At 33.9% G+C, this 8,337-nt stretch overlaps 1 pseudogene; it reads left to right on the forward strand.

Moving 5' to 3' along the window:
* The first annotated feature begins 5,927 nt into the window (after nt 1–5,927).
* Nucleotides 5,928–6,919, forward strand: LOC127689577 (olfactory receptor 7G2-like; annotated as a pseudogene).
* Nucleotides 6,920–8,337: the final 1,418 nt, after the last annotated feature.

Genomic DNA, 8,337 nt, shown 5'->3' on the forward strand with positions numbered 1-8,337 from the left:
TGTTATGAATTTTCTTTGACAGTTGTGTCAATCTCTTCTGAGGTATCTTCTGCAACTGAGATTATCCTTCTATCTCTTATATTCTGTTGGTGTTGATTATATCCATTCCTGTCCTCTTTCCTAGGTTTTCCATTCCTTAGGTTTTACGCCTCTTTTTTTTTTTTCCTTCTACTTTTAGGACTTGGACCACTTTGCACAATTCCTTTACCTGTTTGATTGTGTTTTCTGTATTTCTTTCAGGATTTATTTATTTCATCTTTAGGGATTTCTAATTGTTTACTTGTGTTTAACTTTATTTCTTTCAGTGAGTCATTAAAATCCTCTTTAAAGTACTCTAGTGTCTTTATAAGATAGGATTTTTGGTCAACATCCCTATTTTCCAGTGTGTTGGTGTAAGCAGGCTTGCTGTGGTGAGCAACCTGCATTCTGATGATGTGAAAACATATGAGCTTCTGTTGCTTATCGTCCTGGGTTTAACTCTGGCCATCTTGTTTTCTGGGGTGTTTCTTGGTCTGGTTATCTCTGTCTGTAGCCTGCCTTTTTTTTGTCTCTGGGTTGGTTTAGGTCTTCTTGTAGTCCTTTGACCCTACCTGTAGCATATCTCCTGTTGAGCCTTCCAGCTATGGTGTGTTAGGAGGATTATGCATGCTGGTTATGTATGCTTGTTGCCCTTAGCCTCAATGGCTCTTCTGGAAAGCTTTCTGGAAGATCTTCAGATTTTGGGGCCCTCTGAGGGTCAGAGAAGCTGCTCCTTTGTTGTGCTGGCTGCTTCTTATATGGCTTTTAGACTGTTGAGTCTTCAGAGGAACTGTTAAGCTCTTGTCCTGTGTGTACCTGTTCTCCAATTATGCTTTCATACAGTTCAGTCTGTTTACCTGTGTGGAATAAAATTTCAGAAAGGCTTTCTGACTATTGGGTCAGTTGCCCAGTTGCCCTGGATGTAGAGGAATTCTTGGGATGCCTTCAGGCTGTGGTGTCTTCAGGGTAGCACACTAGTCATTGGCAGATGGTACTGTCTGGAAGGGTAATGGATTTGCAGAGTAGTTTGGGAGAGTAGTGAGTCCCAACTCCACTGGACTCTCAGTCATTGCTGTTGGACATTGGGAATGTACCAGTTACCCTGTGTGCAGGAGAACTCCTGGGATACTTTCAGACTGTGGTGTCTTCAGGGGATCAGACTAGCTAGAGATGTGCTCCAGCAGAAGGGGCCAGCTGGAAGGGTTCAAATAAAAAAAATAGGACCTATGTTGAAATGGTTTCTGAATTGATTCTAAAGGAAAAATAAGAGTCAGTCAATTAGCAGAAATTATTCCAGCAAAAATTTGAAGAACCTTTTGTGAATGCTGAAATGATGTAATGTGGGCATAAAGTAAGCATTGGCAAGGGGCTTGCAATAACTTTTAAAAAAAGCCCAAAAACTAAGTGACTTCGGATTATTAAAGAAAATAATTTTATTTTTCCTAATATAGTGAAAGGGACACCGATTCTATAGTGATTCAAATAAATCAGTATCTTTTAGACATATGTGAGACAATACAATTTCATAAAAGGGCAAAATATCATACTGCTGACCCTGCAATCTTATAAGTTTTGGACTCCATCTGTTGGTCTATAAAAATATTCTCACCTAAACTGTATCAAGAATTCCTACAGAGCTGCCACCATATTCTGAAACCCAAGGAAGCCATTTCTAATTTTCTGGAAAACATCTGTAAATTATCCTGTGCTCAATTTTATACTAAAATTATCCTGTTATTATTATATAGAATTAAGAATAAGACTTGGGAACAGCTGGACAGTGGTGACACATGTCTTTAATCCTAATATTTGGGAGGCAAAAGCAGATAGATTTCTGAGTTAGAGGCCAACCATGTCTACAGAGTGAGTTCCAAGACAGTCAGAGCTATATAGAGAAATCCTGTATAAAATTCAAAAAAAAAAAAAACAAGAAAAATAAAATAAAAAGACTGGGGGAAGGGGAACAGCTTCAGAAGTATTCCCTTCTTGTGGATCTAGGTTCTTGTCATTTCCACACAGAGTGAGTGACTGTAACATACATTAATTTTGAATTCATGAACAGCCTTCACTTTAATATTACTGGTAACATCTAATTTCTGGATATCAAACAGGCTCCTAGAAAGTCTTGCCAGATCACCAAGCACCACTGTAATCTAAGAAGAATGAAAGAAAAGGAATAGTAAATAGATAAAAAGAATGATAACTACTAAGAATATTTGGAAAAATGATATCATGATTTACTTGTGCCAAAGAAGCAGGTCTTAGGACCTCTCATTACCCTTACTGGGTCCACAAGAGGGCGGTGCCTCACAATCTAAAGCGTTGTACCCCCCAGAAGCTGTTTATTCCTTGTCATCAGGGTTCCAGGCATCTCAAGCATAATGTGGGATGTCTCCAACAGTGAATGTAATTCATATATGATTTCCTAATTTTCTTATTTTCTATGTTTTATTGATGATAGAGAAAGAGCTTGCTATTGTATTAAAAGGTTGCAATGTAGAGAGTACATCTTATTCACTTTCTTATTCACTATTCATTGTAGTAATTCATCTATAATTACTACAATGGTGGTCTATTAGCTGATGCAGGAAACAGAATTTAGGAAATCCAATAGTGAGAGATAGAATTCTGAGAATGAGTCAGAGGTGGGAGATTTCACCTTGGACTTGGAGGAGTTAGACATAGCAAATTGATGGGAGACAACCAGCCATGAAGCTGAACTCAAGGTTAGAATAAATGAGTTATATAAGTTGCTATCTAGTTGGGAAATTAGCCAAACATTGTGGCTTAGCCAGTTATTCATAAATAATTAAGGTTCAGAGTCATTATTCTAGAAACAATAACATAAGGCAATAAAACTCTTAGATAGAGGTTCTGATTTTAGAATCATAAATGAAAGGCACTGTGGAACCTTTCTCTCCAGTTGATCAGAGATCTGAGGAGGGCATGCATGTGACAGGAGAGTTTATGCAAAGAAGTATTGAAAGTCCATTGTTCAAGGATATCAAAATTAAGGCTAGATTTCATTGCATAACCAGAGATGTTGAAGTTTACAGAGCCTAGAGACATATGCCAAGAAGACTTGCAAGCAGCAAGTGAAATCAACTCAAGACATAGAGTGTGGTAAATTCAGAAAAGCGAGGAGGGCAAAGCCATCTAAGCCCTTTCATTTCAGATATATAGTTATAAGTTTTGGTTGATGAATTACTGGGTTTTTGTCTTTTTTTTTTTACTCTTTACTAGGTGTTTTCTTTATGTTATCCCATTCCTGGCATCCCCTCCAAAACCCCCTTATCACATAACCCCTCCCCCTACTCACCATCTCACCCAGTTATGCTTTCTCATCCTGTCATTCCCTTAAAGTAGGGCATCAAGCCTTTTCAGGTGGTTGTCAGACTCAAGATACATGTTTTAATAACTCAAATAAATGAAAATTCTTCTGCAAAATCAGCACATACTCGTAAATGCTTTCCTACTCCTCCTGCTTAAAAATATTTCCTTGTATAGATATTTTAGATGTTTAAATGCTTCTAGTTGACATGTAGCTCTCTATAATACTGTTCTAACACTGTTGTCAAAATGCACTTCAATCAGTTGTCCATAGACTGAAATTTCTGAAAAACTTTTTTGATGCTAGAATATACGTTAAGTGCTTAACATGTGCCAATGTAATTTCTGAAAAGTTCAACAAAATATCAAGAGTAATCATTCAATATATTATGGAGAGATGGTATGAAAATATAGTAGTGAAATTCTAGGACAAAACCTTGAAAAGTGAGTAAAAAAGTGATTATGAAGCTTAAAGTTTTATTGAAATGCTATGTATATAGTAATTTACAACCTTATTGATTTTATAACACTTCTTTATATTTTTATTTTGAGTCATACTGAAAATTTGTAATCAAAACTGACTATACAGTACTGTTACTGATCTAATTACTAAAACATACAGACTGAAGATGGAGGATAAAACATTCAATAACTTTTGTGAGTATAATTATAACTATTCATGTAATAGAGTTTTCTAATCACATTAAAATTTTTCAATATATAAATTTATAATACATTTCATATAAACAACATTTAAAAATTAGAGAAGGTCATAAATTTGAGAGTCACTGTGTTCACATATTAGAATTTGGAGGGGTGGGATATTTTAATTAAAGTGCTCATGTATATAATTCCCATAAGTGTAAAAACTAAAGAAAACAAAGTTAAAATATGCCTATACCTCTAGATCCAAAAGAAGAACTGGGTGGTAAAGATGCCATTCTTCAAAACAAAGATTAGAGTGGAATTCATCCAGTGAATAGTTGTATATATGTGTTCACAAACTGGGTCTGGTTACAGAGAAACAGAAAGCAAAAATGATATAGTTAGACTTGACCTCCAGAAGGAAAAAAAAAAAAAAAACCTGCAGTTGGTATTGAGGCACCCTCTAGAGTATAGATCTCCATGTATTTATGCATTTCTGTGGTTAACAACATAGTACCAAAGTATATATAATGAGATTGTTTGCATATTCATTCTCTAGGGACATCAGAGCTGTTTATAAATCCTCTGAGCTTACAATCTGACTCAAGAGGTTAGTGGCACTCATAAAACATATTTTAAATATGCTCTAAGTGCTAATATGCTTGGCAATAAACTCAAGGGCTCACACAGAGGAGTTCCCCTTCCTAACAATAGATATTCTATGTCCACCAAATACCAAATGATTTGACTATTCTCTACCACTACATCACAGCGATCATAACATATATAACATATATAATACACACACACACACACACACACACACACACACACACACATATAATATTCAGCCATACTGAAATGTAATCAAAACTGACTATACAGTACTGTTACTGATCTAATTAATAAAATACCTAGATTGAAAATGGAAGATAAAACATTCAATAACTTTTGTGAGTGTAATATATGTGTGTATACAATTTTACTATTAATTTAGTTTTACATATTGCATACAACACTGATATTTCCACATTTTGTTTCATGTCCAGTGTTCTCATACTAATATAAATTCATGATGTAAACTGTCCCTAAAACTCACAGCTATAGAAATTCCATACTTTTTGCATCTTTTATCCTGGAAACTAGAGATGCAAAGCTGTTTTAGGATGACCTGGAATTCACCCAATAGAAAAATGTTATAAAGTTTTCCTTATGTTGAACAGTATTGTATTTTTCCAAAAGTGGGTTGTATTTGTTTATCATCCTTGATTCAAATTTACTGACCTATAAAGCTTTGTGTTATTCATAATTTTCAAATAAAACATGCATAGTGGTTTTGAGTCTGACTCAGTGAATACTTTTTGCATCATAAATAACACTTTCTTTTTTTATTCAATATATTTTCTAATCATGTTTCTGATTTTATACCGATTACATTTGTTCTTTTGCAATGCTGTATATTTTGCTAACTTACCAATATACTTTAACTCTCACAGGTTTTCTCCGACTCTTGTCTCTATTATCTCTTCACCAAAGTACAAAACTCTTTCTCATATGCTTCAGTTTCAAAATATATAGTGTTCTTTTGTATTTCATTCTCGGAATTCTGAAAACTTAAAGTGAAAACTGATATTATAATGTGTTGATGAACATTTGTATTAAGGAATAATAATAAAGGTTGTAGTTCATCAGAGTGGATAAAGTAGAGATGATTGAGAAAATCAGTGTATTTTATCATTTATGTAAAATAGAAATAGTAATGATGGATAATCAGAAACACACTTCCTTATTCAGTTGATTTCACAATATACAAAAATAAATATATCAAAAGAGTAACTATAAAAGCAACATTTTATAAACACTCTCGAAGTAGGTATATTGTGTATCCCCATCTCTAAAGGTTTTAGCATAGTATAATAACATAGTATTAAGTTATGTTACTATTGCTTTCACTACTTCTACTCATATTCATCAGGAATACAGAGTATAGAAATCAAAAATTTGTTTCAGAATTATTTCTTTCGGGGTTGACAGCTGATGCACAACTGCAGCTAATCCTGTTTAGAATCGTCCTCTTCATGTACCTGATCACAGTGCTATAAAACCTCATCATTAGCTTGTCTGTCAGCCTTTACTCCCACCTCCATAGCCCAATATACTTCTTTCTCTCTAAACTATCCCTCACTGACATCTGCTTCATCACCAGCACAGTCCCTAATCTACTGGTGAACATCTAAAGAGAGAACAATGCCATCAATTACACAGACTGCCTTACACAGGTAATTTTTGTTTTTCTTAGTGGAGTGGAAAATTTTCTTCCTGCAGTAATGACTTATGATTGCTATGTGGCATTTTGCCATCCACTTAGATACACAGTAATAATGAATCCAAGCATCTGTACTCTACAAACTTTGTTCTCCATGCTCAGTGGTATGGTAGATGCCCTGTTACACAGTCTGTTGGTATTGTGACTATACTTCTGCACATATTTGAAGATCCCCAACTTCTTCTGTGAACTTGCTAATATAATTAAGCTGTCATGTTCTGACATTCTCATCAATAACAGTGATATCCTTGGCAACTTTCATATTTGGTGGACTTCCATTTGGGGCATTATTTTATTTTATGTTCAAATTGTCTATCCAGTTTTGAAAAAGTCCTCAATAAGAGGGAGTTGCAAGGCCCTCTCTACTTGTGGGTTTCACTTGTCAGTTGTTTCCCTGTTTTATGGCTCAGTGATAAGAGTCTATATTAGCTTTGCAGTGTCACTCAGATATAAAGACTGCAGTGCCTTCAGTATTCAGTACTGTATACTGAAGGCACTGCAATCACTGTGGTCCCTCAGATGCTGAAGCCATTTGTTATAGTGTCAGGGAACAACGACATGAAAGAAGCCTTAAGGAAATTATGTGGTAGGATTCTGTAACACTATAGTTAAACAAAGCTGTAGTCATCTTTCTATCTTAATACATGATTAAGCCCAATAGAATTATGTTATATTAATAGTCCTATTGTTAGGTTAAACCTTGCCAAATATTGCAAATTCTGAAAAATATATCTAGTAAATATTATCTTTGTTCAATAATAACCTATGAAATTAATATACTTACACAATGTTTTTAAATTTAATGAAATTCATTGTTTTCAAAACACATATGAATGCATTTTAAGTATAAGATAATGACATTATAACTCAGATATATTAACAAGCAAAGAAGTTTTTAATTCAAAGATGGTGGAGGTATCATTGACCATCCTTGACCAGAGGCTATGGCTTCTATTGATCCTTTAAAAAGCATATTTTTCCATGGACTGAGATGCAGCCAAAATTATACAAATGAAATTGAAGGAGGTAACTTGTCATGTGGTAGAACTTTGACTAATGTAAACAGTATATATGTGAGGTAGTAGCTAGTTTGGTACAAACCTTATATCCTAGGTACTAATTAATAAATGTAAGCCTCTATTTCATTATTTGGGAAATGGGTCATGACTAGAAATTCTTGTACAGTTACACACACACACACACACACACATAACCACAAACACATACACACACACATATATATTTTGTAGCTATATGTGTGTATATTTATATAAACATACATATATAAAGGAATATATACATGTGAAAAATAAAAAAAGAATTTGTGAATTTGAGAGAGAGTTTGATAAGATAGACGAGGTTGTAGGGACAGAAACATAAATATAGTACTCAAAATTAAAGTTCTTTAAATAGATATTTAAGATTTAAATTGAAAAAGAAAAATGATATTAATAACAAAGTTTATATAAAAATAAGTTTTAGTATTCTTTTAAGGATTGTTATAGATTATAATGCATGACAAGGAATATAATTCTAGTATTGACTATTTGAAATTGATGAAAGTACTAATTGTCAGGTCTCTATATAATTCATTGATATGACCTTATAATTATATTTCATGGTTGTTGTCAACATATATTATATAATAAGCAGAGCTTAGGATATTCCTGATAATGTCCTTGATGCTTTAAAATATTAATGAAATAGATTTATTTATTTTTGATTCCATGTTTGTATGTCTCATGAATATTAGAAAAGAGGTTGGAAAATCCACTTGTTTTTGAGGCATGTGTGGATACTAAGAACTTAAACTGTGCTATCTGCAGGAACTGCATGTGCATTAGATACTGAGCCATTTTCCAGAGCTATCCCCTAGTATGAGTTAGAATATAACATAAGAAGAGAAGTAAGGGACAATAAAGGCAAACATGAACATCATGGTAGAGTGTGAGTGTATGGTGGGAAGTGAAAAAAAGAATCAAAGAAAATGGAATGCTAAAAAGACCTGATTAACCTCA

This window comes from Apodemus sylvaticus, chromosome 7 (genome assembly GCF_947179515.1).
Source record: "Apodemus sylvaticus chromosome 7, mApoSyl1.1, whole genome shotgun sequence".
NCBI lineage: Eukaryota > Metazoa > Chordata > Mammalia > Rodentia > Muridae > Apodemus > Apodemus sylvaticus.